Source organism: Adiantum capillus-veneris, chromosome 14 (genome assembly GCF_014529385.1).
Source record: "Adiantum capillus-veneris isolate H3 chromosome 14, ASM1452938v2, whole genome shotgun sequence".
NCBI classification, from domain to species: domain Eukaryota; kingdom Viridiplantae; phylum Streptophyta; class Polypodiopsida; order Polypodiales; family Pteridaceae; genus Adiantum; species Adiantum capillus-veneris.
Genome location: NC_140944.1, coordinates 31,049,094 through 31,060,158, shown reverse-complemented (window position 1 = coordinate 31,060,158; position 11,065 = coordinate 31,049,094).

The following is an 11,065-nucleotide window of genomic DNA, read 5'->3' as shown; positions in this document are numbered from 1 at the left end:
CCATTCTAGTACTATTGCACATATGTAGAAGTGACTTTCCATAGTGATCCAATTCTTTTGCATCATTAGAGCTTCAATTATACATGTATGAGTCATCCATTCTTCTTGAGACATGCGGCATGTCAACTTGTTGTGTATCGTGTTGTAACGTATTTGTGTGAGCATTCATGTCTCCAAAGACAATGACTTCACCTTGGTCCTTGTAATGAGCAATGTCTTCCTCTAGTTCAAGAAAGGGCATATCTCTATCCATATCCAAGCGAGCATAGAAGTTGGATTCATAGTGAGGAATGTAGCAACCAACCACAAACATGACTTGACCAATGGGTGGGCTGATTTTCAACCATAAGTAGCGTTTATACTTATCTTCTTTGACAATAGAAACATCTTTCGAACCCTTTTTGATCATACATGCTACGCCTCCTTGGCCTCTACGTTGCTTTGCATTTTTGGTCCACATCAAAAAATACACATCATATTTGTCAAATCCAAGAATTCGTTGCGCATCATGCTCCCATGTTTTGACAAGAAGTATCACATTGGAGTCATTGGTAAGCTCATCAATGCCAATTCCCACATTCCATGGATAGCCGTTACACTTCCAAAAGCTTATTCGCAAGCGTGAGTTGGTCTCATAGATCATGTGTCCCTATTTGTTGGGTGGTGGACTTGCATCCTCCTCAAGTGACTTTTCTTCTTGAGATGACACCTTGACCTTCTTGGTTCTTTCCTCATATGCTTTGTGACGTACATTTTGTTGCATAAGAGTGTGATCCTCATATACATTACAACCCGTTCCTTTGAGGTAGATCCAACTATTGTCAAGGATGATCTTTCTCTTCACCTCATCAGCCATGGTACATACAATGGGTCTTTCTCCCAAGCGAGAGACTCCTTGTTTTCCAACTCGATGTGCAGCATAAGCCATGATTCCAGACATGCCAAAGTGTGCAGCAAAAAACTTTTCTATAGCAACCGCAAGAGATTGGAGAGAGAGAGAGAGAGAGAGAGAGAGAGGAGGGGGGAAAGAGATAAAGAAAGAAAAAGAAAGAGGGAGAGAGATGGAGATAGAGAAATAGATAGAGAGAGAGAGGGAGAGAGAGAGAGAGAGAGAGAGAGAAAGAGAGATAAAATAAAGAAAGTGGGAGAGAGAGGGAGAGAGAGAGAGAGAGGGAAAGAGAGAGAAAAAATAAAGAAAGAGAGAGAGAGAGAGAGAGTTAATTGGTGGACCTCTAACACCTCTGCCTTTTATGATTTGTTGCTACCAAAACCAGATATGATATTTTTGTGACATGTAACTCACAATGGTCCCTTCATCGGGATGCATATTGGTGGAAAAAAACTCTAGCTGTTGTATGGTTGATTCCTTAATAGTTTAAATTCAAATTTATTTTGTGGAGAGTTCTCACAGGTGTATTGGCCACTACCATGAATCTAAAGAAAAAGGGTATTACCTCTAGGAAATGCATCAGATGCTCTTGTCCTAAACTACTAGGAATGTATTCCGATCATGCAAGCCTATCATGGAATGGTGGAAATGGGCAAAATGGATGTGGTATGATGCTTGGGGGATCTCCATATCTAGGTATCAAATGACTTTCTTCAAGCTCCAAATCTCAAAAGATCGAGCACTTGAGTTTGCATTACAGTCCTTCAGAGTATGGTTCTTATGGTTTCTATGGAATATGAGAAAGCAACGTACATTTGATTGGAGCCAGAGTGTCAATCATACAGTTTCCCTGTTTGTCATTGTGATGGAAGATGCTCTCTCTTTAGCAGATCAAGCCTTCAGAGATAGAGTGGTATGGATCATACAAAAGTTGTCAGTGTGACAACAGATTTTAAGTTACTACAATATAAAGAGCAAGCTTTCCCAAACAGAGAGAGAGAGAGAGAGAGAGAGAAATAGATAGAGGGAGGGATAGAGATAGAGAAAGAGAGAGAGATAGATAGCCAGTAGTAGAACCTCACCGTACATTGGCCAACAATCAGTTTTAGCCCTCATAATGGCCTAGTGTTTTTAGTTTTCAACCCTAAGCAGTTGGCATTTTTTCCGATCTCAGCCCTTGCACGCCTTGGCATTGTATTCTTTGTACCCAGACATTGTTTTTTTTGTACCCTGACATTCTATTGGATCCACCATGATTGTGTTAGTTTGATCTCATAGATCATTTTGGCCTTTTGAAGATGTTTAATAGAAAATTCCCCTCCCTTGTCCAATACCTCCCATGAAGAATTCACTCGACAACCTTTTAGAAAACCCAAAACCTCTCCCTTTTAAGCTACCCCTTCTCAACCTCCCCCTCTTGTATTTGTCTCTTTTTAACCACTCCAAAAAACCCCTCCCCCTCTCCCTCCTCTACCAATCCTTTCTATCTACCCTTTCTTCTCCAAACCCCCAACTATCCTCTAATTTCACCTCATCCTAGCACCTCCCACGCTCAATCTAAACCTCTTCACAATATAGCTTGCCCAAAGCCTCCAAACACTTGCAGTGGAGGAGGTTGAACTAGGGAAGGAGCACCCTACAACTTGGGTCCACTTGCTCTTTTCTCAACCTCCTCTTTTCTGATCTCACATTTGGACCCCTCCTCCATGTACTTTCCCTCACCTCTCCCACCCTTCCCCTTCGGGTAAAAAACGTTGTATTGGCTTCTTCTGACCAACCCTCACCTCTTTAAAGTTTTGGTATTAAAAAATATCTCTATCTTCTCTCGTGAACACAAAGTCACCAACCTCTCTTCTCACAATCTCTCAAAATGTTCCCTCTCCTCTGTCGAGCAAAAATTTCTTGGTCTTGGCCTCAACTATATTCCTCCCTCTCCTCCACCCCTCCACCAGCCTCAATCCTAGAATCTTACTCTAACCTAAAAAGATCAGTCCAACTTAAAGTTTTCTTTAAAAATTCTTCCCCCGTGTCTCCTCTCTCTCTTTATCTATCACTAATCCCTCATGGAATCCTCCCTCTCCTTCCTCTTAACGTAGCCTTCGGGCATATTTTCACCTTCCTTAAACCCTTTCTCTCTCTTGCCCCCTCCCCCCTTTCACTCAAAACCATTCTTATTTGAAACCATATCCTCCGTAAAAAATGACTTTAGTATTATTATCAAGCCGGCCGATAAGAACCTTGGACTGCTAATCCTCTCGAGGGCATGGTATAACATTGAAGCACTTCTCCACCTATCAGACCCCCTTACCTACTCCTCAGTATTTTCTCCTCCCTATCTTTTGTATCTTCCCTCCTCGCCTCCATTGTATCAAATTACTCCCTTCTCCCCTTAAATGAATGAATCTTTATTCTCTCCTCCTATCTTGATAAACCCAAACCCAAGCCATTCCCTTTCTTTCTCCTACCTAAGATCCACAAACCCTCCCTTGTAGGTCGCCATTTGCTCCTACAAGGGATACGTTTTGGAAAATGTTTCTAAATGGCTCGATGCACAACTCTACACCGTTCTCTTATCTAAAACCCAGCACCTTAAAGACTCCCACTCCCTTATCTTGGACCTAACCACCACCCCCTTTCCTCCCACATTATTTTGCTTACTTTCAACGTGGAACCCCTCTATCCAAGAATTCCCATACAAGAAGGTCTTTTGGCTCTCAAAATCACCATCCATGACATCTTCCCCTCTCCCAAAGTCCACGTTATCCTATCCCTAGCCTCCCTTATCCTATCCATAGCCTCTCTTATCCTAAACCATCACTAAATTTCTTTTAATGGAGATTGTTGGCACCAAATCAAAGGAACGACAATGGGTTCCAACTTTGTCGTTGTCTACGCTTACCTTTTTCTTTGTTCCTTAGAAGAAGGCATGAATCTCCTCTCCTCTCCCTCTCTTCTCTATTTTGAAAGATTTGTAGATGACACTTTTGGCATTTGGGATGGCCCTTCTTCAAGTTTGATCAAGCTTCTTCAAAGCTATGGGTACCCTCTCCAAGATCATATCAAGATCTCTTCCATCATCTCCGTTCAAGAGGCGGTTATTTTAGACATCCATTTTTTCAAAGGAGCCTCTTTTTTCACCCATGGAATACTTGATTCTAAGTGTCATTAAAAAAGTCTCAATTCTATGTGTCCCTTGGCAGTCTTGGCACCCTACATACCAAAAGATTTCCTTCATTCTTTTAGAACTTAAAAGATACATCATTCGAGAAAGCTCTATTTCGGGTTTTATCACTATCCGAAACCTCTTCTTTGCTAGGCGAAGGGCAAAAGGTTACCCACCCTCTCTTTTGGAGGTTTACTTCCGCTTCATCTTTTATAACTCTAGATCTTCTCTCCTTCAAAGAATCCAAAAAACCAAACCGCCACCTACCATTGTTAAAATTCCCTTCTCACCGTTCACCCGCACACTCAACCTCTCCCTCTCCATTAACAAACCTCTCTCTAGGCTTTTTAAAGCTAATCCCGAGCTTACACACCTTCCAAAACCAATTGTGTGTTGGCTTAATGCACGAAACCTTGGCTCCCTTCTCTCGAAAAAACCCAGTCATACCTAGTGTTTCCCTCCCCTCCCCCCCCCCCCCCCCCCGTCCCCTTTCTCTGCATCTCCCTCCTTTTCCCATGTTTTTTTTGCTAAGCTCTACCCCCCATATATTTCTCCTCTTAGAGTTTCTCCCGACCTTTGTACCTTACAAAACCTCATTAACTTTAACTAGCCTCCAATTTTGTACATCCTTTAAGAACTCTCTGTCCCCTCCCCCCCCCCCCCCCCCCCCCCCTTTTTTTAGTACCTCCTAAGAATTTGGGGAGTAACAACTTTAAAACTAGCCCTATCCTCCCTTGAATACAGTACTCTTTACAGGTTTTTGAACCATGCCCTCCTATTTATATCCTCTCCCTCTACCAATTTTTTGCACCACTCATGAGCTAATCTAGCGAAACGCGTTTGGTTTGGTGTTTACTATCACTCTACCCCCCACCTTCCAAAACCCTCTTTCCCCGTTTCTCTCTCTCTCCTTTTTGCAAGTCTCGCTCGCTATGAATTTTGATGAATTAAACTTGTTTTAGAGGAACCTCACAATTCCCTCTATGATGTCCAGCGTAGCGCTTGTTACTTTTCCTTCTTTCCGTTTTTTTCCTCCCTTATTGGCGAGAACCGACCTCTATGTATCGATTACCTCTTCTTAATTAAACCCCTCTTTCCTAGGCTTTTAAGGGCTTTTTACGGCTCTGACCGCTTTGCCCTGCATTATTGGCAACGACTACATTCTTTCCCACCTTGCGTTCTCCCATGTGCACCCCCTGCCCAATCATATCGTTTTGCTGAATACCTCCCATGTGCACCCCCTGCCCAATCATATCGTTTTGCTAAATACCTCTCTTCCTATCCTGCTCGCCATCTCCCCAACGGTCGCGCACTTGTTTTACTGCCTGTTTTACTAGCCGACTACTCCCCCAACGCTCGTGTGCCTTACTGTTCAATAGGCCTTACTGTGTGCATGCCTGCTATCTCCCCCAGTACTCGTAGTGCATTATTTCTATACTGCTAGTGCACGCCATCGCCTCCATCACTCATTGTTTTACTGCTCGCCTTCTCCCCCTTTGCTTTATGCCTCAGACCTCTCCGCACCGGCCTACTGAAAAGGTGGTCTACTACAAAGGAGGTCTACTGACGGCCAGGACCCTGGCACTGACCTATTACAACCTTATTCTGCACGCGACTAGGACACACTCTATAACAACAGCTAGCAGTCGCTTCATTCTTCTCTATGTCATCCACGGCAACTGCAGTCAGGACCTCCACAAAACCTATCTCTCCACTAAGGCGGTCAACAAAGGATTTTGTGCCTGCTTCTTAAGCTGGTTTCTTAAGCCTCACCCCCTAGATCCAAATTCTGGAAGGCATGACAGAGGTAACCCTCTGTCTGGATGCTCTCTGAAGATGCTTGAGGCTGCGGCACCTCTGTAGTCCCGCTTGGCATGGTCACAAAACTTGTCTCTCCACTGAGGAAGGCAGGGCAGGGGTAGCCCTCTATCTTGACGCTCTCTATCAATGCTTGAGTCCACGAAAACTCTGCAATCCTATTGGCGCGTCCATGGTCAACAACCCCCTAAGTGTTCATGATTTGCATCCCCTAAGCCTAGACGTTGGGACTTCAATGCTTCAAAATTCTCAATGTCGGCAGCTCTCCGCACTCTCGATGACTCTCGTTGGCGCTTACGACCAAGACGGTGCTTACGACCCCCGCATTGGCATCTTGACTAGCATCTTGACTAAGTGCTTACTGCACTGAAGGCATTCATCTCAATGTTTCTTCTAATTCCACCACAAAATCCATATTGTGCATCGGTTACAGTTAAGTTGGTTTCCTAATACCTCCCACTCCCACCCGAAACTCAGGTATTGGGTACCCGGGGTATGGAAACCCCTCCCCCACCCTCTCCCACTACCTTAGCCCCTATTCCCACTACGATGGTAATCAAAGGGGCTTCTGGTGCTCCACCCGCGAGTCTTCCCTCCACCATCTTTGTAGCTAACTCTACAAACCCTCCAAACCTCCAATCATCTTCTTTTGCCCCCGACTACATCTCACATTACACCAGGCTTGTGTGTGTGTGTGTGTGTGTGTGTGTGTGTGTGTGTGTGTGTGTGTGTGTGTGTGTGTGTGTGTGTGTGTGTGTGTGTGTGTGTGTGTGTGTGTGTGTGTGCACGCGTGCGTGCGTGCGTGTGTGTGTTTTAGTAACAATATAGCATAAACACCAAAGAATCCTTTCAAATTACAAAAGACACTAGAAACTATGTCAATGAAAAGGTGGTATAATTCCCATTCATATTACAGAAAAGTATTTTTACACAAGTACAAGAGAATCAAGAGCTTGAAGATATATAAATCTGCCATCTTCAAGCCAAGGAACTTTGAAAACCATGGTTGGGAAGGTAACCCTCACCTGCACCCATGGAAACAACACAACTTTTAGTTAGCATTGGCAGTGTATATAGGTGATGCATGGGTATCCACATGCTATAGATGTCACCCAACTAGATTGCTTTCAAAGATAAATAATAAGAAACTTAGAGCTAATCATATATTCGGAGATGGTTTCGTTTACAAGGGGGGAAAATTTTTGGAGCTGCGTTTGCTTTGCAAGCTCTCATGAGATAAGGCCGAAGACTAGTTTTATGAGGCAGTTTAGCTTCGAAGTGGGCCACATATACCTATTTTTTGACTTTACAATATTGCCACTATTTTTTTCTGGTTCAGTGACAATGCTCATACGTGTAGTCAATCTATACTTTGGAGTCACATGTAACATAAACAGATATTAGTAAGTAATTCCTACACTTCCTTAGACGGAGTCAAAAATCACATGTAAGGTAGTAAGTACGAGTGCTAATCCCCTAAATCATAATACATATAGATGGGATATTCCATAGTTGCTCATTAGTTCAAAAAGCTAGGGGAGAGTGCCGCCAAGGCCCCTAACATCAATGCAATAAGCGACCATTGATGGCCTCATGAGCATCCCATTTACAACCGTATCTACCATATTGCACAACCCTTCATAGCCACAATCAATCTTAACCCTATTCACAACCAACCTTTCATGGCCAATTTGAGCAATTTTGCAAAAGCTTCTATACCCACAACACTAAAACGGAATAGACCTTATCTGAGCAAGAATGGTAAGCTCAATAACAAACCCAGAGGCACATCATCAACATCATAATCGTCGCGATGACCCTAACAGAGTATACCAGGCCGCATGTCTTACACCCCACAAATAGGTCAACCCTATCATATAGGGTCATTCACCAAGTATTAACAAGAACTTATATCATTCCATTTTAGCAAAAAAATAAATTCAAGGCAACAATTATCCAATATTTGAAAGAGGATTCCACCTTTTAATGTTTTTTTAAAACTGCCTATGAAAAGACCGTAGATATGCATTGACAGATATCCCTAAACTCAAAAGGGAATTACAAAACCAAAGCCAAAGACAAAAGGGTGCTCATATACATGCTTATGATAAGTCACTCATAAATTTGAAAGCATTTCCTAAAACCATAAGGCAAGTAAAAAAAACTAGTGTCGTAGCTATATAAGGTTCAGTAGAAGTTACCATTCATGTACATATTCCGGCATATGCACGAGGAATATTACCATAACAACAAGTGAATCACAACACATCCAAACAATTCGGACAGTAATCCATGTCAATGCCATAAGTCACCTGATATTGAGTCGGAGCAGCCAACTCCACAATAGCCTACTTATCCTTGCCTTTTGCCATGGAGCCGAAAACTTAATGCTACACCCTTTGCAGGTAAAAAACTCACAATCCCAATGTACAGAGAACTACTCACAAGCACACACACACACCACAGAAGCACATAGTACTAATTCTAAGTGAGCATGGAAGCTCACCTTTTCTAGGGTTTGGAGCTAGTGGCCACATTCCTCCAGAGTTTGGAGCTAGTGGCCACATTCCTAGGGTTTGGAGCTAGTGGCCACATTCCTCCAGAGCAGAATGGCGGGCCCAGCATCAAGAGGTACAAGATACAGTAGCGCCTCCTTGTACAGAGAGAGAGAGAGAGAGAGAGAGAGAGAGAGAGAGAGAGAGAGAGAGAGAGAGAGAGAGAGAGAGAGAGAGAGAGAGAGAGAGAGAGAGAGAGAGAGAGCCCTTAGAGTGCATTGTAGCATAGACCCGTTAGTAGGGAGCCACCGTGATATTAAGCAAAAGACGATATGGTTTATAGAGCCAGGAAACCCACCAAATGCTCATAACCCCATTTAACTACTAAGGGTTATATACCATTAAGGTACCACCCACTAATATCCTTTTAGATTTTTTTAGTGAAATCAAGCCATTATTCACCAAAGGTTCTCCAGTCCAACAGTCCTTAGCTAATTATACTAAGGAAATAGCAACACGCCACTCCTATAAACTGGAAGGAATTTGTACTTTGTAACTAGCCATGTGTGTGTGTGTGCACGTACGCGCGTGCGAACCGATCAGTTATGGTTCGATCTTGTGCACAAACAATTGGAGAGTTCTTTTTTAGTGGGGTTTCCTAAAGAAGCTATGTAAAGTCTTGATTGTTTCTCTATGTTTAACTATCTCCTATTATGCATGAAATGTGAGATACATATTATTTCCCAATAATAATAAAAAATTCCCTTTGCCATGGATAGCCCTGCATTGTAATATCTTGTGACATTGGGGATGTGCAGGCCAATGGAAATCTCCCAAGCTCAACATCCGAGTGCAGGAGAACTTCTGTATTGTAGCAAAATATTTCAATGTTGTTCATGGCCTCTTGATTGATAGAGTGACCCCAAACTAGTGAGGTGGGACAAAATCACAGATGTGCAGTAGTTCATTGTATTCAAAGAGCTGAAGGATTGCAGCAAATATCACAATAAATGCAATTCTATACATTGTGATATGTATATGGACTCCTTATCAATGCATGCATATCTTTTCATATGCCATAACAATGAAGCAATTGTGGAAGAGAAGCACTGAAGTGAGAATGGATCTATGCAGGTCCCTCTACTTCAAAGAGGGTTACAAGAGCTGCAGAAAGAAAGGATCTTGGACCTTCTTACGAGGATTCATGACAGGTGCCTCTTTCTCTTGAGGTTCCTATGGAGGAAGCATCTACAAGAAATAAGAAAGATCAAGGAAAAGGAAAAGCAAAAGCAAAAGGCCCTATGTATAGACTACAATTTGACATTGAAGCTACCACAAACTTAAAACGAGTATTGGAGGAAAGGATTTTGAATAGTAAAGTTGAGTTTACCTTGGGCAAAGTTCTTGGCATAGCTAAATGCAATTTTCATGAAGATATTATAGATATCATAAAAAGAAAGAGGCAAACTCTTACTGAGTCTATTCCTCCACAATCCCAAGGTGAAAGAGAATCATCGAAGTCACAAGGGATACATGTACAAGAGAGTGAATTTGATGATAGTGTGGTAGGATGCTACCGCTCTTCTAGAAGAGATATACATGCTAGATTTGTGGATGATGATGATGAAGATGAAGACCCCTATAAAATCCACTAGTCCAAAAGTCATTGGGCAAGAGCTACAACTAAAACTTTAGTCAAGGTGGGTGATCTTGAGGAGCCATATGTTGCATTGATAGATCATGGCTCCAAAATCAATCTTAGGTCCAAGAGTCTTTACATGAAGTGCACATGGTCGACACATACAGACCATGGGTGGATGATTAGAGCTGCAAAATTTAGCCTCTTATCCCTGATCAAGGGAGTTGGAAAGATTGTAATCACTACTTTAAATGGCAATTCTTTCACACTTTTTGATTCACTGTAAATACTTGGGATCAAAAAGAACCTTTTGTCAGTATTTGTACTTGCTAGACTTGGTCTTTTTGTGAAATTTTTGGATGATAGATGTATAGTACATGATCTCCATTTTGGTGATGAATTTGTTGTATCTTGCATTTTATCTCATGGGCTGTATAAGCTCACTTTGTAAGACAAGTGTGGACAGAATTTTGCAAATGTAGTTGTGGATTAAAAGGCTATTTCAATGCTAAACTTTGGCATGCATGTTTTGAACATTTGAATTTTGCCAGTTTGGTGCATTTGCAAAAATTTGATATGGTTGTTTCTTTGCTGCCTCTTGAAGCACCCTATGAAGCATGTTTGTGAAAGATTGCAGCTTGTGCATAGTGATGTTTGTACCTTTACTTCATGACTTTCATTGATGATTACTCTAGGCATGCATGGGTGTATCCACTTAAATCTAAATCAAAAGTGTTTATGTCCTTCAAGCAATTTTTTTCTATGGCTGAAAATATCTATAAATGTACTATGGGCATTCAAATCAATGGGGGGAGCATATGTCCCATGAGTTTAATGCATATTTGGCTAGTCGTGGGATAAAACACCAATGTACATTACCGTATACACCTTTGAAAATGGTGTTCCTGAATGGAAAAATAGGTCACTTACAAAAATGTCACTATGTATAGTCAAAATTCAAGCTTTGCCACATTTGTTTTGGCTTGAGGCTATCACGTGTGCCACTTCTCACCATCCGGCTTACGTTTCAACTTGTAAACCCATGTGACCAATGGCATTTT